Source organism: Phyllostomus discolor, chromosome 3, assembly GCF_004126475.2.
Source record: "Phyllostomus discolor isolate MPI-MPIP mPhyDis1 chromosome 3, mPhyDis1.pri.v3, whole genome shotgun sequence".
In the NCBI taxonomy this organism is placed as follows: domain Eukaryota; kingdom Metazoa; phylum Chordata; class Mammalia; order Chiroptera; family Phyllostomidae; genus Phyllostomus; species Phyllostomus discolor.
This window is the reverse complement of record NC_040905.2, coordinates 40,161,492-40,186,237: the sequence shown is the minus strand read 5'-3', so window position 1 is coordinate 40,186,237 and position 24,746 is coordinate 40,161,492. Positions and strand designations below refer to the sequence as shown.

The 24,746-nt window shown below is 44.2% G+C and overlaps 1 pseudogene; it reads left to right on the top strand.

The window, feature by feature from the left end:
* Positions 1-14,451: 14,451 nt before the first annotated feature.
* LOC114491175 lies at positions 14,452-21,054 on the top strand (annotated as a pseudogene).
* Positions 21,055-24,746: the final 3,692 nt, after the last annotated feature.

The window sequence follows — 24,746 nt, the reverse complement described above, 5'->3', positions numbered from 1 at the left end:
CCCTCATTTCTAGCAAAACCAGTTTCAGTGCCCTTGGCTGTAAACAGCTTCTTTGTTACCCAGATCCTTGCTGCCCTGCTCCCTTCTCTGATGGAGCACCTCCCAGCCCTTTAAATCACCCAGCACACAGCAGAGCAAAGTCCCTAATAATGCCTGTTTTAATGAGAATGCTGCCAAAATGTCAAGAGAAGTGACAGCAAGTTTAAAGGGACCCAGATGTACCCAGATGGAAGAGGTCTTCCTTAGAGCTCCTTCCATTTTCTCTCTCCTCTTCAACTCCAATTTTCTCCATCTAATCCCTCATTGTCAACACATTCAGGATTTTTCTAATGGATAAAAATGAGATCCGTGTTCCCTAGGCTTAAGGCCACCTGATTCAGGACAGGCTGCCAATATATAAGGAAGGATATAAGTAAAAACACAGAGCTCATTCATGATTCTGTATTCAGGCAGACTATTAATACAAATCATTGCATTTCCATAACAGCTGGGGAAATTTATCATTCCATTTATCCAGACGTTGCTCAAGAATTTTAAAATGGGCCACAGCTTGCCCTATGAGGGTCTTAAAACACACATGATTTTAACCAGTGTAATGTGTGAGTGTGTCTGGTCTCTATCAAGACAGGTTAATAATAAACTTGATTTATCCGATATAGCAAAGTGGAGCAATGTTGCCTGCAAATATCTCCCTCAATAATCAAAGGAGCATAAAGAGAAAATGATAGGAAAGTAACTTCCAAGGTGAAAAATCAAACACTGTGTCGTCTCACTGTGGACTGATAAAAGCTGCTGCAAACGCACACACCAACCTGCTTTTCAGCCACAACACCCTGTTCTCACAGTCATGCATGACTAAGTCATAGGTTAATGCAAATAAAATCAGGAACCACTTGGCAAGTAGAATCTTGGGAGGTTATTTTGACCTCATTGCATCCTACACCATGCGAGCCATCCAACGTCCAGCTGAATTCTAACCCAAGTCAACAGGAGATGGCACAAAACTCTTCATAAGCCAAAGTCACAATAACTTCCAAGTAACCTGCTGGGAATCCCACCCACCTCCAGGCCCAGTACCACGACTACCACATAACGACAGAAGAACCATTGTTAGGATGTCCCACTACCCTCTCTTATCCAGAGAATTCTGAGCCCCAAATAGGCAGCATGATCAACCTTCTTAGCATCACAGATAAGCTCAAAGATACTAAATTCTAGCCTTGGCCATGTGGCTCAGTTTGTTGGCGTGTTGTCCTGTACACCAAAAAGTTCTGGGTTCAATCCCCAGTTGGGGCTCAAACGAGATGCAACCGATTGATGTTTCTCACATTGATTTTTCTCTCTCCCTTTCTCTCCCTTCCTCTATCTCTAAAATCAGGAAAGACAAATTCTCAAGTGAGAAATTTTGTTAAAAAGGTACTAAATTCTACATTTCATATACCAGTTAAAGGAAAACATGTCTTCTTCTTTCATCTAACTGTAGTAATGTTTATCGAGGGCTATGACTGCACGCAAGACCAGATTGAGCAGGTTTGTGTAATGGAGATAGTCTAATATTATAGGAAACAGGGGGTAGGGGGAACAGAAAAAAAAGGAAAGAAACAGAAAAGCCACTAAGCAGTTGTCTGAGAAACCCAATCCTATTTTAATTTTCATGAGAATATTAAATCTCATCAGCTCATAAATTACAAACCCTGCTTTGTGAATCTTCATGTATTCACCAGTGAGTGTGCCCTGACCACCAGCTGTGAGCTGCAGACTGTGATGGGGTGAGGAAAGCAATGAATACTAGTAAGATACAATCCCTGGCCGTGAGAAGTTCAGGTTAGAGGGAACACCTGGGTGTGAACACACGATCAAAAATAGGTCTTTATGGGTGAGTGTGCAAGTACTACACATGGAAATGAATGCTGTGCTAGAACACACATTTCTAAGGGCCTCTAATGAGTGTAGTAAGCTGTCTCATGGCCACCTGAAGATATTAGGTCCTAACTCCTGGAACCTGTGTTTTTTAATAAGGAAAAAGCATCTGCCCTGACTGGTGTGGCTCAGTGGATTGAGTGCCAGCCTGTGAACCAAAGGGTTGCTGGTTTGATTCCCAGTCAGGGTTGCGATTCCCAGGGTTGCCTGGGTTGTGGGCCAGGTCCCCAGTAGCGGGTATGTGAGAGGCAATCACACATTGATGTATCTCTCCATCTCCTTCTCCCTCCCTACCCCTCTTTCTAAAATAAATAATCTAGAAAAAAGAGAAAGGATCTTTGCAGATGGGATGAAATTAAATACCTTCACATGGGGGGATTATCCTGGTGGGCCTTAAAGCTGATCACAATGTTCCTTATAAGAAAGAGGCAGAGAGAGATTTGACACAGACACGCAGAGGAGAAGGCAACGTGATAACAGAGGCCAAGAATGGAGCAATGAGGCCATAAACCATGGAATACCAGAAGCCACCAGAGCTGGAAAATTCAAGGAACAGATTTCCCCCCAGAACCTCCAGGGGAATGCGGCCTTGCCAATACCTGGATTCAGGCTCTGGCCTCCAGAACAAGAACAGAATAAACTCCTGCTGTTATAAGCCACCAAGCTTGTGGCAATTTATCCAGGAGGTGAAGGAAACTAATATACCAAAAATTAGAAAAGACTTCCAAAAACAAATAAATGCATGAGCTGAGCTATAGAGGATGTGTGGAGAGAAGGTGAGAAGTCAGTGGGTGATTATGTCTGGTGTATAAAATGCAACAGGGTGAGAGGGGAGACTAGACATATCATAGGGGTACCTAAATGAGAGGAGAAGGAGCAAGAAATTGGAAATCTAGTTGAAAAAATAATGAAAGAAAACTTCACCAATTTGGTGAAGGAAATAGATAAGCAAGTGCAGGAAGCACAGAGAGTCCCAAACAAGATGGATGCAAAAAGGCTCACTCTGAGATTCATCATAATTAAAATTCCAAAGGTTAAAGATAAAGAGAGAATCTTAAAAGCAGAAAGAGAAAAAAAACAGTTACTTACAGAGGAGTTCCCATAAGACTCAAAAGAAACTTTCTTAAAAGTTTCTTAAAAGAACTTTACAGGCTAGAAGGGATGGGCAAGAAATATTCAAAGTCATGAAAAACAGGAACCTACAGCCATGATTGCTGTACCCAGCAAAGCTATCATTTAGAATCGAAGGGCAGAGAAACAGCTTCCCAGACAAGAAAAAACTAAAAAAGTTCATCATCAACAAACCATTATTATATGAAATATTAAAGGGACTTATTTAAGAAAAAAACATCAGAACTATGAACTATAAAATAGCAACAAACATATCTATCAACAATTGAATCTAAAAAACCAACTAAGCAAAAAGAACAGAGACAAAATTATGGATACGGAGAACATTTTGATGATTGCCGGATGGGAGAGGAGTGTGGAGAATGGATGAAGATGTAAGGAGATTAAGAAGTACAAATAGGTAGCTACAGAATAGTCATGGGGATGTAAAGTACAGTATAGGAAATAGAGTTTCCAAAGAACTTATATGCATGACCCATGGACATGAACAATGGTGGGGGGATTGCCTGAGGTAGTGGGGGTGCTGGGTGGAGGGGGGCAAAGGGAGAAAAATTGGAACAACTGTAATAGCACAATCAATAAAATATAATTAAAAATAGAAATAAATAAAACTTAAAGAATATTCTATCCACATTGTGAAATATTATTCAATCATAAAATATTCAATAGTATTCACAAAATAGCAATTGAATTGAATTTAACGACCAATTTTAATATACCAGATTAGAATACATATTTTAAATGATGATACCTAATTTGATATAAATGCAGAGATATATTAATATTCTAAATACATACATTCTCTTTTACTGACAAGTTGGCAATAAGTATAAAATGTCTGTCACAGCAATTGTATGCTAGGGTTTATCCTGAGAATAAAAAGTAGAGATGTTCAAAATTTGTTATTTCTATGAAAGCTAAAAAATTTTGATGAGATATTTCCTTGTAAAAAGAAAATTTATGAGCAAATTAAATTTACAATGATTTCTGGTTATTTAAAATATTCTGATATATTCTGGTATATTCACACAATGGATTATAATGGAGCCTTTAAAATGTGCTGCAGAAGCCCTGGCTGGTGTGGCTCAGTGGACTGGGTGCTGGCCTGTGAACCAAAGAGTCACTGGTTCGATTCCCAGTCAGGGCACAAGCCTGGGTTGTGGGCCAGCTCCGCAATTGGGGGCATGTGAAAGCCAACCACACATTAGTGTTTCTCTCCCTCTCTTTCTCCCTCCCTTCCCCTCTCTCTAAAAACAAATAAAATTTTAAAAAATATGCTACAGAAAATTATTAATAGTATGGAAAGTATTCACAATGTATCAGGTAAATATAACCAAGTTTCACAGTAGTATGCATAGCAATTTATATGCATACAATGACTAGAAAGCTGGAAGTGTATACATCAGAATGTTAATAGTTATTTCTGGATGGTGGGACTACACATAGTTTCTGTCTTATTTATGATTTTCTCTTTTTTCTAATATTTCAACGATAGATATATAACACTTTGAAATTAGATTTAAGATATTTGACTCACCCTGGCTGGCGTAGCTCAGTGGATTGAGCGCGGGCTGGGAACCAAAGTGTCCCAGGTTCGATTCCCAGCCAGGGTACATTCCTGGGTTGCAGGCCATAACCCCCAGCAACCGCACATTGATCTTTCTCTCTCTCTCTCTCTCTCTCTCTCTCTCTCTCTCTCTCTCTCTCTCTCTCCCCCTTCCCTCCCTAAACATAAATAAATAAAATCTTAAAAAAAAAAAGATATTTGACTTATATGTTAAACATATTTGGTGAGATTCTTACAATGATAGTGAAAAAAGTAAATGACTAAAATATGCACAGGGTGTGATTACAATTATGTGTATGTGTTCACAAAGAAAATGTACTGGCAGAAAAGACACCAAGATATTAACAATGTTTATTTCTGAGTATCAGGTTTCCAGTTTTGGAAAAAGTGGAGTACAAAGGTCCACCCCTATTTTTACCCCATTGAAACCCATTATAAAGCTGGAACAGATTGCAAGGAGCAGCAATTTAAGGACTCTGGGGAATAAAGAGTAGTAGGAGTGTGAGGGAAGAAGGTCAGCATCAAAAGTGTCCCTTATTAACCAGTGGAGAGCTTAGAACACTTTCCACCTCAGTGTGTGCTTGCCAGGACGCTGGGGTGCCTCAGGTGGGTGGGGAGGAGGAGCCAGAGGGGACTTCCACACAGACGACAGTGAGAGGAACACCCAGCGCAGACACACAGCTCGAGGGGCAGGAAACAGCTCTCCTGGTAGTGACAGCAAGAGGAGTCAACAAACACCTAAAACTCTGAAGGAAGGGACCTTCTCCTCTAATCAGAAGAGCTGTGCTCTGAAAAGAATTTACCAAAAGCAATGTCATTGCTTTTCTTCTCTGTGTGTCCTCCCAGCACTTGGTTTTACAGGCAGATACCATTGTGGGAGGGCACGGCAGAGCAGGGTAAGTACAGCCACAGCTTTCTAGGAGGAGGACTGAAGATTCCCCAAGAAATCAGAAAGTGCTGAAGAAATCAGAGAGAAACAAGCTTAGAAAATTGATCCCTTGAGTTGCTGATGAACCCCTGAGCTCACCACCAAGCTGCACATTCACAGACATAATACTAACACGTATTAACAGCACTGAGGGCTGAACCAAGCGATAACCACCACCCAAGTGTCGGGCTGGCGGCACTCCCATGGGACAGATCTGAAGAGCACTGCAAAGGCTTAGAAAAGGGCCTGACATTGAAGCCCACAAATGGCTGGTCAGGAACTTGCAGCCTGAACCCAAATGTGTCAGCTGACTTCTAAAAGAAAATTCCAAGATACTCCACTTATTTTAAACAACAAAGTCTCATAACATACATGTCAACATGCCTGATGTATAATCCAAAATCACTTGGAACATAAAAAAATAGGAAAATCTCAGCTTCCAAGGGAAAAGACAAGGGACAGATATTAACACAGAGATGACATAGATGTTGGAATTATCTGACTAAGATTTAAAAGCAGCTATTATACAATTCCTCCAGCAGGTGAGGGCGAATGCTCTTGAAATGAACAGAAAGAGTCAGCGAAGGAACAGAAGAGTCAATGGAGAATTTCAAACAAAAGGAGTTCATTGAAGGGGCTTAATGGCAGAATGGAGACAATGGAGAAAACAATTGGTGAACGTCAAGATATATCAATAGAAATTATACAATTTGAGCAACAAAGAGGGAAGAAAAACAAAAGTATGAATCTGTGGGTAACTTCAGATACCTGTGGGGCCATACCAAAGGGTCTAAATTTATATCATCAGAGTAGAAGAGGAAAAGGGATCTGGTAAAAACAAACAAACAAACAACAACCTATATTTGAAGAAACCACAGCTGGCAACTTCCTGAACTGGGTGACATACACAAACCTACTGACTCCAGAGAGTCAGCATCTCCAGCAGGATAAACACAAAGGAATCCACGCCCAGACATATCATAACCAAACTGCTAACGACGAATGACAGAAAACAGTCTTGAAATCTGTTCGAGAACACCAGTGCACTTCTTGTCAGGAAGAACGATTTGAATAGCTGCAGATTTCTCCTCAGAAGTCTGAGAGGCCAAAAAGAAGAGAGCAATATTTTTTAGGTGTGACAGGAAAGAACTATCGGAATTCCATATCCCCGATGACATCCCTCTGAAAGGAAGACACGCTCAGATGAAAAACAACAGTGAGAATTCATCACTAGTTGACCTGCTCTAAAAGAGTTGTTAAAGGAAGTTCTCCAGACATAGGTAAGTGATATCAGAAGAGTACTTGGATCTTTAGGAGCAAAGGAAGAGAAAAGTGGTAACTATCTGGTAGTTATCATAGGCTACCATTCTCCTCCAGAGTTCTTTAAAACATGCATGACAAGAACAAAACAGAAATTATAACAGTGTCTGATGGGGGTTTGTTAGGTGTGGATGATATGAGATCACTGTTACATGAACAGAGATGCTGTCGATGTTATAAGAAGAATTGAATTCATGGGAAAGGCACCCATGCTCTGGGGATGAATTGGGAGCAAGGGGCATGTTCTCCAGGGTAGAGGTCAAGTCCTATGACCAGAAGGTCTGTCTACTCCTTTCACCTACTGACACCCAAATGTACCCTTCCTTACCTTTCTTCTAAGTGCATGAAGACTTCGTGAAGTCTCTGTCACTTCCTTCCCCAGCATCCCCTTAACATTTGGTTTATACGTCTCTCGGGGTTCTTATGCTAAGCAGTAAGTGGCAATATTAACAAAAATAGCAATCTGTCTACCAGATACAGCACTAAGTAGATTACAAGCATTATTTCTAATTCTTACCAAAAGCTCTGTGAGTTAGATAATATTATCCCCGGCTTCACAAAAGAGGAAAGAGGCTCAGTATGCTATAGTGATTTTTCCACTTGTTTTGTATATACCAACTAGACTGACGTACTAGGTTCCACCACATTGTATCTGTCCTGGAGCCTCTTCTGGGTTTATAGAATTAGAGCTGGAATGACCTTAGTAATGTACTTCCACTTTAACCCTCAAAATTGAACTGGTTTGCTTATTTCAAAATTTAGTTAGACCTATAAATCCAAAAGAAAAACAGGCCAGTGATAGGTTTGTGAAGTGGTAGGTCCTGACTACGGCTCTTCAGCCACCTCCCAAACGACATGCCCTACGAGGCTGAAATGGCTGGAGGGAGTTTTGTGCAGACCGCAGAGCCATTGTCTATTCTCACTGAGATCAGAATGAAACAATTTGCGTTTGTGAGCATCAATACCTTTGACTGACCTTGCTGCAGAATGTTTATTGTGTTTTTTTTTTCTGTGCTGCAGCACATTCCAAGTTCAAAGTAAGATGGATCTATCTTAGTAATACATGTTGGAGAAAAATCAATTTCTATGATAAATGGTGCACTGTTTGCCTTGTCTTGGGGCTGTATGGGCAGCCCCACCAAACTACCTCGCTCCCGCTCCTGAGAGCCCACAGCTCTCTCTGAACACTGTACGTGCTTGTTACCTTGGAAAGTTTTGGCCCAGCTGCAGTGCACAGGGAAAGGAACAGTGTCTAACCATCTGATTATAATATTTGCTACGGTCTGAATGTGTCCCCCTAAAATTATACTTTAAAATCCTACCCTCCAAATATGATGGAGTTAGGAGATGGGGCCTGTGGGAAGTGTGCAAGTCCTGAGGTAGAACCCTCCTGAATGGGACCATTGTTCCTTATATTGTAAGAGGCCCCAAAGACCTCCCTCGTGCCTTTCACCTTGGAAGACTCAGTGAAAATATGCAGGCTACAAACCAGGAAAAAGGCCTTCACCCAAACGTGCTGGCACCTTGACCTTGGACTTTCCAGCCTCCAGAACTGTGAGCAGTTAATGTCTGTTGTTTACAAGGTTCCCATGTGGACTGAGACACTGTGTGAAGGAAGTTTTTGTGAAGGAGGCCCATGGTGCTGGGTGTTGGGAACTGCCCTGCCTGGTATCAGAAGCTGTAACCCCCAAGGCTAAGGCTGAGGGAGTGACCTTGGACAGTAAGCCAGCAAGGAGACAAAAACTTATCTCTCTGGCAGGAGCGCTGCTTCACTCATAACTGAACCCCAATGCTTGGTCCGTTAGCCAATGACGGGTAAGATTCCCCAAGGGGGGAACGACCTAAGACAGGCACGATCACTTTGGGAGGCCCCCCAAGGAAGGACTTTGGGAGCTACAGCAAAAGGGGGTGATGGACCCTCACCCCTCAGCTTTGACACAGCCTGAGTCCTCAGGGTCTGGGAGAAAATCTCCTTATCTCTTGGTTGCCTTAGTTCCCTTGCTCCACCTAAGCCTGAAACAATGACAGAGGGTGGTGCAGCTCTGTGCTGAAAAGGGCAGGTTCCCCGGGTGATCAGGCCTAAGAAAGAATATGTAAAATCCTGTGAAACCTGCTTTGTTTAGAATGCTCTCTGTTGAATTATAAGGGTCCAAGGAAGAAGTAAGTTTGTTCCTCAAAGTTTTACAGCTCTTTGACCCTGACTCAAAATAGGCCCTCAGACTTCCTTGTTATCTATTGTTTGATCCTTACTTCCTGGCAATGAGTAATGAACTTTACCTGAATTCTTATGCAAACGAAAACAATAAAAAGCCTCTCCGGAGGGGGAACGGGGCGCTCTCCCCACCAGAGAGTGGCCATTCCATTTTTACTTCCCCACAGAAACTGCTTGTCTCTGTGCATGTCTTTCTCGCAGCAGTGCGCTCACTGTCAGCCGGTGAGCACGCATCAGCCGGGCACTGAAGAAGAAGTGGAGTTTGGAGAAATGAGATCAGAGGGGATGTGGTGCAGCCAGTGTCCCCGTTGAGAAGGCGAGGTCAGGAAAGGGAGCCAAGGAGTGGAGAGCAGAGTGTGACTAGAGCACAGAGTACGCACACAGAGAAGGAAAAAGCAACATAGGTTGGAAAGATGGATGGAAGTGACTGAAACACAACTGAAAGTAGCTGAGTCCTAAAAGGGGAGTTCATTGGCTCTTTTAACTGGAACATCCAGGGATTCTGCCAGCCTCTGATGTGGTGGGATCCAAGTGCTAAATGTGTCCTCCATCGCTCTCTGGCCGCTTCCTCAGGGTCTGGCCAGTGGTGCTGGCCTCACTGGTTCCATCAGCAGGACGCCTTCCATCAGGCAGTCCAGGAAAATAACCATCAGCTTGGCCCTCACTGGGCCAAGCCCTGGGCCCTGGAGAAATGGGTGCAGTGGTTGGCAGGGCCTGGGTTTGATGCCCACCCTGGGCCACAGAATAGGGTGTGTGACCAGAAGAAAAGGACAGACAGAAGCAAGAGTCCACACAGTGTACCCCAGGGCCAGGTCATGGAGGGCCTTGGAAGTTGGGGTGCCAGCTTGGGACTATACAAATGACAGCAGGGACAGTGAATGCTTTCTTTTACATATTTATGTTTATTGATTTTAGAGAGAGAGGAAGGGATAGATAAAGAGAGATAGAGAGACACTGATATGTTGTTCCACTCAGTTGTGCATTCATTGGTTGCTTCTCATGTGTGCCCTGACCAGAGATCAAACCAGCAACCTGGGCATATCAGGAGGACACTCAAACCAAGAGAGTGCCTAAGCAAGCCCAAAGTGAATGCTTTTAAAGCAAGAGGCATAGTCAGAAATGTGAGACAGAAAGCAGTCCAGTGACAGTGTGCGGGATGGACTGCACTGATGGAGGTGGGTCCCTCCAGCCCTAAGGGCTCATGTCTGAGTTTTTACTACCTACGGAGACAGAGGACAGAGGACAGGTCCTTGCCGTGGTAGGGGAACAGGGGAGGCTGCAGAGAGCTGTTCTTGTCCCTTTACCCCGAGAACCAACAATGACAGTAACAGAGAACAAGGGCCCCAGTGAAAGGATCAACTTTCAGTGTTAGCACGCCTGTGACCACATCAGACTCACAGAGCTTGTCTTGGACTTGACTTTGGGGGAGAGGTGGGATGCAGAATGAACTTTTCCCTATCCACACACTGGGGCTCAGAATAATTCCATGAGCTTTGTATGTGTGTGGAATAGGATCAAGAAGGATGCATACAAAGTGTCAACAGTGATTTATTTAGAGGGGGAACTTTCACTTTATAACTTGAACACTTTGATAGTGTATAAAATAAGTATTTTTACACTTGTAATAAAAATGTACATATGCATTGCAGAGTTGCCACATATGCATTGCAAAAATATACATCGTAGGGGAAAGGAATTGTTACGTTCTGCACCTTCAGCTGGTAACGTGGGACGCAATAGATTTGCTATGACAGGGGATGAACTGGGTACAGTGGGGGCACAAGAGGGAAGCAGTTCTCTCCAGGGACCTCAGGAAAGTGTCATTGAGAAGATGTTGCTTCTACTGACACTTGAAAGTACAGCATGTGTAGACCAGACCAACAGGACCTAAAAGAAGAGACATTTGAGGCTGAGGGAACAGGGTAGATGAGTGTGTGGACCAACAGCAGCCTGGCAGGCCGGGAGAGCTGGGTGCAGAGAGAGAGGACAGGCAGGCAGAGGCCAGCTCAGCCACCCGTCTGCACTCGCGTCCTGGGGCCTCGCTCTGAGGGCAATGGAAAGCCACCGACAAAGTCTGTGCAGAGAAGTGGCATGAGTAGCCTGAGTTGAGAAAGACCAGTGAGCTGGGTTTGGAGGGAGGGAGAGAGACAGGAGGCTCCTAGACTAATCTGAACGAGTACAGTGAGGGCCTGAATGCAGGCAGTAGCCCTGCGGATGGAGAGAGTTCCTCACATCCGTGAGGACTGTTCAGTCACTAAGCAGGACTCGGTGGTGGTGGGAGTACAAGTCGGGGCTACTGGTGACAGCTTTCTGGTCTGGATGACCAGTTATGGGAGGAGGAGAGCTTTCTGAAGGTCAAGTCTGACGTTCTCCAGTCTCTATCATTATAAACCAGTGTTGACTTTTCCCCCCACCTGTTAGGTTCCTTCCATCCACTTACTGTCTGCCATTATGGGATCTGACCACCCCCTGATACTAGGGAGGCCAGTTCCTTGGCAGTGCGCCATCCTGTCAACTGCAGCCACCCCTGAGCTTCTGGAAAATGCCCACCCGCTCCTTGCCTTATCCTTAAGGGAGTGTCTCTGGTTCTCTTGAGGGACAAGTCCATTCCAACACTCCTGGCTCCCTGAGCACCTCAGCCCCTCCTCGGCACTCGGCTCAGGCTGCTCTGCGTCCCACTTGGTTAGCTGGAGGTCGCCCCTTGTTGCCATCTCAAAGGGCTGGCAAGCAGCCTGTAAGGACCAGCCCAGGTGCCTTAGCCAGGAGGGTGCTCCCATGTCAATCAATTTCCTGCTTCCCTCCTTATAGTCTGCCCAGCCCCATTTCAGACCCCAGTGATCTGTCCCTGCACGGCCCCCAGGTCCCAAGGTCACCTACGACCTAGGTCTTGCAGTTCTTCCAGTGCCTGTGATAGTTCCCTCGGTACACTTGGGCTGTGCTTCACTCCGACTCTGGTCTTGTCTAGAGACAAATCTTGGTGGGGCAGTTCTAAGGACAGCACGCACCTCCCTTCGAGGCCATGCCAGAGTAAGGGCCTAGCAGCTACCTACAGGGGCCACCGCACGTGGGCCAGGAGACAGTGAACCGGAGCCTAAGAGGCATCTATTACCAAAAGGCATTTGCTCAGCAATCCCAAACTTCAGTACAATTTTAGGATTGCTCAAGAATGCTTCATAAGGTAGCCGTTACTGGTGAGCATTTTCCCCAAGCCTCTGACCTACCCTTTGCCCTTTCTTGCTCTCTGACTTTCATTTCCATCCTCCCCCTGCTAAGAGTTTTTACAGACTTGGCGCCCTGCCCTGTTCTAGGGGACTGGGCCTGGAAAACAAGGACCTAAAGTCTTGCTCCGAACAGGACGTGGGGAAAGTCAGGCTCCATGGAGCCTGAGAGCATACTCTGTCATTTTAAAACCTTGTTATTTTTTGAGGCCCGGAGCTCAAGAAATGAATTCGGAAAGAAAATGAAAAAAATAACACGACATATAGCAGGAGTGGAGCCTCCGCTAACAAAGGCCGTCAGCTGAAACCAATTTGGACGGCTCAGCTCTGCCTCGGCTCATGAACTCCGCTTTACCCCAGAAAAGCCCTTCAGCAAAGCACACCTGCGTGAGCACGCACACGCACTCTCAGAGGCAGCCTGGGCTTCGCAGCTCTTCGGCAGGGGCCTTGCTTCCTTCTCTTTAAGTGACCCTCCCTGTGGTTTTGACCTCAGTGGTGTGTACCTTTGGAAGAGGTCTTGGGCGGGTCCCTGGCCGGTGGCTCTGTGGGTTGGAGCGACATCCTGCACACCAGAGGGTTGCGGGTTCCAGTTCCCAGTCAGGGCACACACCTAGATTGTAGGTGTGTTTCTCTGTCTCTCTCTAAAGTCAGTAAAAATGTATCCTAGGGTGAGGGTTAAAAAAGAAAAAGAAGTCTTGGGTGGAACTAACGGCCCAGCCACCCTGGGCCCACAAAAATGGGTTTTTTGGAGATCCTTCGGGTTACTGAACCTCCGGAGAAAAGTGGAAAATTCCTGAAGCTGCTCCTGGAGCCCCTGTTTACACTAGCCATTTGTCCCCAAAATACTCCCTCTCTCCACCCACCTTTATTTTTCAAACCTGGACACGAAGGGTTTAAAATCCTAACATATTTGAAGTGACTACGTGCAGCGCTTACCAGAGAGTGAACGGGTCTGACTCTCCCGAGAAGAACATGGCCGGCCCGCCCCTTGGAGAGGCCGGCGGCCTGGGCTCCAGCTGGCCTCCTCTACTTGGTGGCGGAGGAAGGCAACGGAGGAAGGCGCGTTCTCTCCCGGGTTCCTTTAGGACCCCAGCCGAGTCTGCCGTCTCCTCTGCCCCTTCTGAGGAACCCAGCCGCCCTCCCTCCCCTCCCCCCGGACTTGAAGCACAGCCTGGCTCACCCAGTGACTCCTGACGTCTGCCCGCGGCATGGGGGCTGCTCCTTCCCCTTCCGCCCATGACAGGGATGAGGGGAAGGAAATTTTCAGTGTAATATTAAGTGAAAAAAAGCTAATTTCAGAGCCCTGTATGGTAAGCTACCAATTGCATAAAAATGAAGAGGAATTAATTTGCTTGCAGATTAAATACCTCTGGAAGGATTCACAAGAAATGAACTACATTGTCACTGAGGAGAGAAATCATATGGATGTAACAGCTATTAAAACAAAACAAATTAATTAAAACACAATTTAAAATATACATTTAATTTTAAAACATTTTTATTCACCAGAATTTCAAGGTAGACTTGTCAAGGTAGGCCTAATACAAGTGCACTTGTGGGGAAAATACTGGTCCACAGCCACAACAGAGGGTCAGAGGTCAGGGCCGCGGACCCTTGGGAGACAGGTGGAGTCAGAGAGGTGAGGAAACCAGTGTGGTGGCAGAGGGTTCCAGTGTGTGTACAATGTACTCCCTAGACCCTTAGAGGCATTTTGAACTCACAAAATCATAAGTAATTGGACTTCCTTTAACAAAATGGGGATGGGTACAAAACTGAAATGTGCCAAACCAAGCAACACATTTTGACAGAAAAGCTGATTTCAGGAGATGTTTACGAGATGTTTGCCCGACATCTGCCAGAGGAAGAAGGTCAAAAATCCAAAGAAGTCACAAGGAGGGGACGGGGTACACAGGGATCAGGGATTTGAGCCAAGTCCCCCACTCCCGGAGAGCATGCCCAACCTAGTACAGAGGTTTATCAGTTCCTGCTTACCCTGAGAGCAAGGTTATCCTTCAGGGGAAATCGCTTCTGAGACTCGGGTGTTGGAGGTTCGGGCAGGGGCTGCGGGGGGGGGGGGGGGGGGGGGGGGGGAGCACCACTGCTGACTCTACAGAGCCTTGCTGTGAGGGGGGACACAGCACTCCTTCCCTAAACCATGATTCCCAACATCTGCCAGAACGCTGTCAGATCTGTGCTGTCTGTCCTCCGAGTGGCACCCCCTGGGCTGCACAACCCACAGCATTTGTGGCTGCAGAGGACAGCTCTTGAGTTGGTGACAGGGAGCGTGTCGGGACCGTTGGTGACTCTCAGATGGAGGCAGGATTGCCTGTCTTCTAGAAAGCCTTCGTGAAATGCACACACATGCACACTCACACACACTCACATCTTCTACTTTTGCAGCACGAGACTTTAATGGGCAAATCACATTCCAAAAACTATTTTGCCCTGGCCTAGAGGCTTCATTGGTTGGAGAGTTGTCCCACACATGGAAAGGCTGTGGGTCTGATTCCCAGTCAGGGCACGTACCCAGGTTGTGGGTTCCATCTGGGTACATATGGGAGGCGACGGAGCCACGTTCCTCTCTCACATCAATGTTTCCCTCCCTCTACCCCTAAAAATCAATAAAAACGTATTCTCAAGTGAAGATTTTAAAAAACTGCTATGAAAAAGACGAAAGAATAAGTTGGTATTTGGGGTTGAACATGTGATTTATTACTATATATTATTTCTATATTTTACTATTCTTTGAAATTTAATGTGTGCCCAGTTTCTCATGATTCAGAAAATTCTGGAAACTCCTGATTGACAACTCTTAAGACTTGAAAGAGCAGAGACGATTCGTGTCCTAGGACATTCTTCACGTGGAATGTGCTCTGTCAGCTTCGCTTAGTGACAATAAGTGACTGAATAAATTGCTTTAGTGATCTAATATGGATAAACAACCTTTTAGCAGTGCATTGAAATGTTCTCAAATTCTAATCTGCACAAGAATCTTAGGGAGGCTTATTAAAATCAGATTCCCTCCTCCTTCCATCCCGTCTACAGCCCCCATTCTGGTTCAGCGGGTCCAGAACTTCGTTAACACTGAGGCAGGATGCAGTTAATGTATGAACTTCACTCTCTGGAGCAAACTCAGTGGAGAACTGCCAACCAGGAACAATAACTGTGATCTATTTTATTGCCAGTGGTTTTTCAATAAATATGCAAACATCACATGGCCCATCAGGTACCTGAAGTGATTAAAGCTCAAGTTCAGGATAGTCAAAATTGCCCTGGATGGCTGTTTCCTCAGTTGGGTCCCAGATGAAAAAACTGACTTGCATTTAGAAGCTTTGTAAAATGAGAAATAAATATCATTAAACAGAATCTGAGTAAGCATACAGTGCATAGAAAATGAGACTGACTCAGAAGGCAACAGATTGGGCTATCCCAGTGCACACCAACTGAGGGATAAAGGAACACATAATCCCCCCACAGAGGAGTCAGGTAGGTATTAAATTAAATTAAATGCCTATGCAACGTGATTTCTGTTTGGATGGCTTTAAGCAAAGTACAGAATAATTTTGACTTGTTCCAAAATATCTTTTTCTTTTGTCCTCTCCCCTCTTCCCCATTGCCCTGAAACACATGCCCAGGAGGAAAGGGATAGGGAACCAGCACGTGAAGTAGCTGGTATTGTGCCCGTTTTGCAGATGTAGAACAGAAGCTCAAAGAGATTAAACGACTTGCTCTAGTCACACAGATTCCCACACTGGTTCGCTAGGATTCCAAGTCTTGGCTGTATATACCGTGCACATCTGTGCTATGCACTATGCTATGCAAAAAATAATGGTAACTAACATGCTTAGTAATTGCATGATTTGTTTTCAGTTTCTTGAGGCTCACCCCAACATACTCCTCCCTCTTCTCCCTTTCTTCAAACCTCACCTATTTCCATGGCCTTAAATTCTATCTTTATACAGTCATCAACTTCCAAATGTATACTGTCAGACAGATCTCTGAGCCTCGGAGATGTATCCAGGTGACGTATCCACTTGGATGACTTGCAGGTGTCTGAAGTGGAATGTGTCAAACTCAGAACTGTTTATTCACAGACCCTCCCTCTCTAACAAAATCTTTCTTTCCCCAGGTTTCACCATTTCACCTGTTGGCACTGCTTTGACCCAACTGTTCAAACCAAAATGCTGAGCTTCATCCTGAACTCCTTCACCAGCCCACACACAGCACATTAGCATCTTGAGATGCCATCTCCAAACTGTAACTGAAAATCTAACCGCTACTCACTATCTTCTCTTTCACTGTCAGTTGTGTATATGTGCATCTGTATACCTGTTTTCTTAGCAGCAGGGTTGCTGTCAAAAAAACTTGGCAGCCACTCATTGCCCATCAGGTTGTGGCTCTTGCCTGCATCTTTGATCTCCTCTTCTATTATCTCCCCTCTTTGTCCCTTCAGTCCCCAGAAAGTGTTGGGCTCTTTCCCACCTCGGAGGCTTCCATTTTTGCTGTTCCCCCCACCTGGAACATTGTCCTCCTTACCATTCCCATACCTGGCTCACTGTCATCCTTCAAAACCCAGTTTAAATGTCATATCCTCAGAGGCCTCCCCTAACCACACTACGTCAGCCATATCCTACATGGACGAGTATTTATTTTTCCTAACAAGCACCTAATGGTTGACTTGTTTATCATCCGTTGTTCGATGGGACTATGAGCTTTGCAAGGACAAGAATGGTTTGTGTAAACAATGATTTCCTGTGTGCAAATTTTACCTGACTCCAGGAGCCCATGGAAAGGGAGGGTGATTCACGACTGCCAGTAGTGCTAGTATTCATAGAAGTAGTAGGGTTGTGTGCTGTAGAAGGTAGACTTCTGTGCTCCCAAAAGACAGGCTCAAGTCCTAAACCCTGGTACCTGTGAATGCAGCCTCACTTAGAAATAGGGCTGTCGTGGAGGTAACTAGTTAAGAGGAGGTCATCCTGGTTCTCTTCGCCATCTTTCCTTCTGGCGTGCAGCCGCCACTGGGAGGTTAACTGTGTAGTTTTGGTGCGTACAAGGTCTACCCCCGGTACACAAGGTGCTAAGCCAGGGCACATGGGAAGGGTTTTCAATTTCTTAATGCAAGATGTGAGTGGCCATTCCTTTCTGAGGGGAATCTGCAATGGATAAACTGGACTGCCCTCTGCAGAGGAGAGCACAAAAAGGGACAGTGGGAAGAAATCCGAAAGAGAAGAACCCAGTGTGCAAGCTCCAGAGGGCCACGGCCGGTGCATCTCCTGGTGATGTAATGGTCCGAAACCTGAAGTTAGGAAGGCTCCATCAGAACAAGCCATCAGGGCTTCCAAAGAAGCAAAAAAGACTAAGCAAGCACCTAAAAAGGCAGCAAAGGCTGCTGCTAAGCCTCCCGCAAAGGCAGCACTGAAGCAAAAGCCTGTGAAGCCTGTGAAGGTTTCTGCTCCCCGTGTCGGTGGAAAACGCTAAGTTGGCACATCAGAGTTTTAAATTAACACCTGAGTAAAAAAAAGATGAGGTCATACAGGATTAAGAGGAGCTCTTAACCCAGTATGACTGATGTCCTTGTAAGAAGAGACATGGGGTACCTACAGGGAGAATGTCCTGGGGCAACGGAACAGAGGCTGGAGTGATGAGTCTTACAGCCGAGGAATGCCAGCACTGCCGGCAGCACCAGAGGCTACAGGAAGGGCATGGGACAGACTCTGCCCTGGAGGCTTCAGAGAGAACTGGCCTCTGAACAGCTGGAGTTCACACTTGTAGCCTCCAGAACCTCGAGCTAATGAACTTCGGTTGTTTAAGCCACCGGTTTAGGGTACTTTGATACAGCAGCACCATTGTCTGCCACTTCAGTAAAATGAGACGATGTTAAAAGACTTCTAAAGTGAAATCTAGTTCATGGATTTTATGAATAGTAATTAGTAAGGGAGTGAAGTTAGTCATGATATAGGATTTGGAGAACCTGGAGATGATTTCTAAGGCAGGTTTGATTCCTTAAAGGTAAAATACTCCAACAAAAGCTGTAATATTTCATCTGAACCATTGTTACCCAAACCCTTGGAGCAAACAGACAGACATATTTATTCATGAAGAAATTAAATTGCTCATTAAACTTTTGCCACCTAGCCTGGGGGAACAGCAAATCATATTAGAGTGACGTTAGGAGATGTTCTTACTGTTTAATAACTATGATACTTTTAAAAGTCATGTGCTGATAATGAAGGTTACATCAGCCTTTTAGGACATCTTTAAACACAAACTGCATTAACTCGGATATCTTGGTTGGTTCATCAACAGTAATGGAATTATTACTGCCAGAAGCCACAATTCCAAGGAAATGAACATTGTATTTTTCCAATACTATAAATAATGATGCTTGGAAATCCTGTAATCATTGAGTCAGAGGACTGATCTTTTTATCTGCATTCTCAAGATGGGTTGTAAGTGGCACTTTAGCGGAAAAAATCTATCTAAATTTAAATTTATGAAAATGGTGGTCAAATATTGTAAGGAAATTGCTGATGGTCGAGCACCGGATCACGGAGAGAGCACCAGCTGGCGCCACGGCATGCAGGCCCTGCCCAGACTCGGCCTCTATACGTGGTGAGATGTGGGGCTACTGACTTCCTCTTTGAGCTCTGGGGGCTCCACATCTGTTAAAGAGCAGGAAGGGAAACACGAGTTCATTTCCAAAATCCCTGCAGAGTCTGAAATACTGCTGCATGTGGACATTTCATTCTTATTTCTCGGCAGCATATTTATATAGGCTCAGAATTTCAGAGTTGGGCTCTCATCCTTTTTTCAGCCAACAAATATCTTAATGATCGTTCAGTCCCTCTACTCATCACATAGGCCCACTAGAGTCTGGGGCTGGAGGGAGGCAGCTTGTTGAAGCAGCTTCTTGCCGCTGGTGCCCCACGGACAGCTGTGATGCCTGTGTATTGCACAGAGATACCCAGACCAGGAGACAAGGAAACCTGAACCCCAAACTGAGCCCCATTTGCCAAGCCAGGCACCCATGAGGCTGCATCACCCAGAAGCAGCACCTTTTCCTAACTCACACAGAGGTGCCAAAGAGGTTTGTGACGGCCCTGCTCCCACCTCCCTGGATTCCATAGCTCCTTTGGGAGGCTGCCAGAGTCCTTCAAAGAAAGGAATCTGCAGTTAAAAGAATATATTCTTTATTATTGCTTTATTATTACAGTTAAAGAATAGATTCTTTATTATTGCTATTGATTTATTATTGCCTATGATCACCATTCTTAAAAATGAATGAAGAGCCCACATGCACATGAACCTAGGAAACTCTCAGGCCAAACTGGTGATACAACTACACGATGTAATTGTTTTTCTATCACCATACTCTGAACATAACAACAATCTAAGTTGCTAGTTGAAGTTGAAATTGTTTAGCTTAAACAATGTGCTGGCTTTGTGATTTATTTTATAATCATATTATCTTAATTAGGGTGCATCTCAGTTCAACTTTGGTTCAAGTTTTTAAAATTAGCTTGCTCTCACACCATGCAATTAGTAGGAGCTTGAAGTTAGGAGAACGAGGCTAAAGGGAGGCAAGATTCAGCTCACATGGTGCTGTCAAGTACGACGTCTCCCATGCAGGTGGGCAACCTCTTGGATCGATGGTCCCCACCTCCATCTGCTCCTGAGCCACCTGGACCCCAGGCTGCAGGGTCCTGGAGCCGTAAGTACACCCACTGGGTCCGAGCTGCTGGCTGAGGGGTTTCCCTGAATCTTTAAGCAAATTAGTTTTTATGATCTGCCAAGAAATCAGTCCTTGTAAACACTAACTCCTCCCTTGGTTGTTACTGGCACGTGGGAAGGATCTGAACAGATTGGACTAGCATCTCTGTCCTGCCAGATCTTGTCATTCCTCTTTTTGTAGCTAAGATCCAAAGATGGATCTACTGTAAAGATAGTAAAGCTTAAGATGCAGGACTCATCACTTGCACCAGTCCTTCCCAAGATTCTGGTTAAATTTTTTTGAAGAGAGTAATGTGTATCATCAGCGAAAGCTATGTAGCCAAAAAACGTAGGTTAACAACTATTACAGCAGATACCCACTTTCGGCCAAGATGGAATCACAGGACGTATGCTTCCCATGTCACTGGAAATAAGAAAACATAGCAACAAACAAACAAACAAACAAATGTAGGGGATTTCAGACACTGGACACAGGCAGTGTGGGGCAGGGGTCCCTGATCAGCTAATGAAGTGAGCCCCGTAACTGCCTCAGCTTACTGCCTGGAAAAGGTTTACTGGCTGAAGCAGAGGAAGGGGAACCGAGGCAGAGGTGGCCTGAGTTGAGAAAATGAAGCTGGGGGTCCACTGAGGGCAAGGTGTCCGCAGGCCACAAGGATGAGTATAAAGAAAAAAGATCACAGAGAAAGCTCTACAGATCTGCACGGGGGGGATATTTGCTTCTATAGCTGAGTAACAATCAGCATGTGCATCTGAAGAAACTATACTTGGCACAGGAAAAAACCCCAGAAAGGATCAAAGGGAAAAAAACCCAAAGCTTAAACAGGACTAGAAATTCTGCTGCCATGGCAGTGGGGGAAAGAGGAATAATTCACAGGAATCAAAGTGCTCAGACGTGTGTTGCTTCAGTAGCGAGGCAAAATCAGCCCCAAATCAATGGCTGACCTAGTCCTCCCCAGCAGCTCCCAAGTAACTTAAATGCACCTTGGAACAAAGCTCAAGAATATTAAGAAAAAGAGGTAAAATTCACAAGTTATACAAATATTTTTATAAATCCTCACCTGAGGATACATTTATTGATTTTAAAAACAAAGTAAGAGATAGAAACATCTATCGTTTACCTCCCACACACACGCCCAGACCAGGAACCAAACCTGCAATCTTTTTTTTTTTTTTTTTTTTTTGGTGTACAGGATGATACTGCAACCAACTGAGCACCCAGACAGTCCACAAATATTTTATATGCTGAACACCAGCATTAACCAACATGACCCCAGCGGCATTACAGACCACTTCATCCAAATACAGCAGGAGACAGTCTTTCCAAGTGCACACAAAACCCCAGTATGTATCATTTGTGGGCCATAAAGCGAGCCTTAGAAAATTTAAAAGGAATCACATCATACAAACTGGTTCCTAACCACAGTGGAATGAAGTTAGAAATCATTAACAAAAATCTTTGAAAATTCCTGTATTTGGACACTAAATACACACATTGAAAAGAACCCATGTATCTTACATATTAAGTATTTGTTGAATTACTGTTGTACATCTGAAACTAATATAATATTATATGCCAACTATCCTTCAATCAATGAATCAAAGACAATGCCAAACAGAATATTATGAAGTGTTTTGAACTCAATGAAAAGGAAGACCCTACGTATTGAAATTTGCTGGAATGCAGCTAAAGCAGTGCTTAGAGAAAAATTTATAGCACTAAAACGCTTATCTTAGAAAACCAGGTCTTAAGTCAGTGACTCCAGCTCAGTTTTAAACTAGAAATAACAAGAAACTAAATCTAGAGCAAGCAGAAGAAATAAAAAAGGGCACAAATGAGTGAAATCAAAAGCAGAAAAACAAAAAAAATCTGATGAAAACAAAACCTGATTACTTGAAAAAAATCAGTCAAAGTGATAAATGTCCAACCAGGCTGATCAGAATAAAAGGAAAGATATGTTAAAAATATTAAAATCAGAGATAACAACACTAGAGATAATTCCAGTCAGATGGGGATGTAGGCAGACATGGCTCACCTCTTCACACAACCACATCAAAATTACAACTAAAATATAGAACAACCATCACCCAGAACCATCAGAAATCAAGCTGAATGAAAGTCAGGGAACTACAGAATTAAAGATACCACATCCATCCAGACAGGTAGGAAGGGTGCAGATCCCTCACCCCTGTGTGAGGGAAGAGTGGTCCTTCACACACAGGTGATGGATAAAAATTGGGGAGGGATATCTTGGGAGTGAGGAGTCCCAGCCCCACACCAGGACCCCCAGCCCAGGGTTCCAATGTCATGAAGATACGTCCCTACAACTTTTGGCTGCAGGAACCAGCAGGTAGAAGAAACTGCAGTAGAAGAAACTTCTGGAGCCCCAAGCAGTTCCTCTTAAAGAACCCAAACACAGACTCACCTACTCAGGCTCACTGCCTCTGAGCTCCAGTACCAGTCAGCAACTTGAAGGGCACCAGTGGTATATAGGGAGAGACTGAAGTGTCTGGCATCAAGGTGAGCAGAGGCCATTGCCCCTTTTCAAAACCCTTTCCCCACAGAGCCACAGAGCTGGCAAGAAATATTCAAAGTAATGAAAAGCAGGGACCTACAGCCAAGATAGCTCTGCCCAGCAAAGCTATCATTTAGAATCAAAGGGCAAATAGTTTCCCAGACAAGAAAACATTAAAGAAGTTCACCATCACCAAACCACGATTATATGAAATATTAAAGGGATTTATTTAAGAAAAAGAAGTTCAAAACTATAAACAATAAAATGGCAAAAATACACATCTATCAACAATTGAATCTAAAAAACAAACTAAATAAACAAGAACAAAGACAGAATCATGGATACAGAGAGTGTTTTGATGGTTACGAGATGGGAGGTGGGTGCGGAAGAAGTACAAATGGGTAGTACAGAATAGCCATGGGGGTGTACAGTACAGCATAAGAAATGGAGTAGTCAAAGAACTTACGCACATGACCCAAGGACATAAGCAATGGTGGGGGAATTGCCTCAGTGAGTGGGGTGCTGGGGGGAGGGACGCCAAGGGGAAAAATCAGGACAACTGTTAATAGCATAATCAACAAAATATAATTTAAAGAATATATATTAATATCCAAAAAATCACTGTCTTAACGTATATTAAAAGTTAAGGAAATATGAGCCTACGCCAATAAATCTGACAACAGATAAAATGTACAAATCTCTTTGAAGATGACACATCGCCAAAGCTCACTCTAGAATAAATGACATATACAACCCTAAATCTATTTTAATATTGAACTTACAATGTAAAAAGAACATTCTAGACTCAGATTGGCTTCATGGGGGAAATTCTACCTAGTATTTACGGAAGAAAGCCACCATGACCCATATACCAAAACCAGAAAGACATTACAAAACTACAGACCAATTTAACCAAGTCTGCATGGTTTTTTCCATAAAATAAAAGACACATATTTTTCATTTTCACCAATAACTTTATTGACTGGGATGTTTTGGGTATGTAGGCTATCTCCTACATGGTATAATCTTGATTGTTCTCAATTAATGTCTCGATTTCACCACTATCAACTCCAACTGCTCTATCTGACTGAGGAGGATTGTCCAGTGAGAAATCTCTAGCAGAAAACTTCACAAACCACTTTTGACCCATTCAATCAGTCACAGCACCTTCTCCATACATTGCACAAGTCTTTTTTGCATTTCAGGTGCATTTTTACCTCTTGAAAAAAATAAAGCAAAGGAAACATAACATGCTGAAAATGTTGCATATTTTCTTTTCATTCTTTTGCATAGCCATTAAAATGGCTATACAAAAATTCACCAACTTTTGTGTTTTGCTTTTAAACACACACTGAGGCGGCATAGGTAGATACACTGTGCCTTCCCCCACAACCAAAAGAACAAAAAAACTTAAAAACAAAAATCAACCAGAACTGCCAGAAAATCAAACTGTATGGAAGTCTGACAACCAAGGAGTTAAAGAAACATTCATGGAGACTGGTAGGAGGGATGGAGATGGGCAGCCAGGGCAGAGAGGACTCTTGGCAAAGTGGTGGCTGGCAGACTGGGTGGCCACACATTTGTACGATAAACCAGGATGAACAACTGGGGAGTGAGACAGACCTCACAACCCAGGGTTCCAGTGTGGAGAAATAAAGCCTCAAAACCTCTGACTGAAAACACCTGTGGGGGTTGAGGCAGCAGTGGGAGAAATTCCCAGCCTCATGGGAGAGGTCATTGGAGAAACTCACAAGGTCCTAGAATGTACACAAACCCACCAGAATCAGCACCAGAAGGGTCAAATTTGCTTTTGGGTCTCGGATTAACTGGCTGAAAGTTAGCCAAGAGCATATCAAGAGGCACTGTTCCCTCTTGGACCCCTCCCCCACATACAGCGTCACACCACAGCAACATAGGTTGCCCTACCCTAGCGAATACCTAAGGCTCTGCCTTACTATGTAACAGGCATGCAGAGACCAAAAAAAAAAAAAAAAAAAAAAAGTGACCCAAGTTAAAGAACAGATCAAAGCTCCAGAAAAAATACAATTGTGATGAAGAGATAGACAACCTATCAGATGCACAGTTCAAAACAGCGGTAATCAGGATGCTCATGGAAATGGTTGAGTATGGTCACAAAACAGAGGAAAGAGTGAAGGCGATAAAAAGTGAATTAAAGGAAAATGCACAGGGAACCAACAGCGACGGG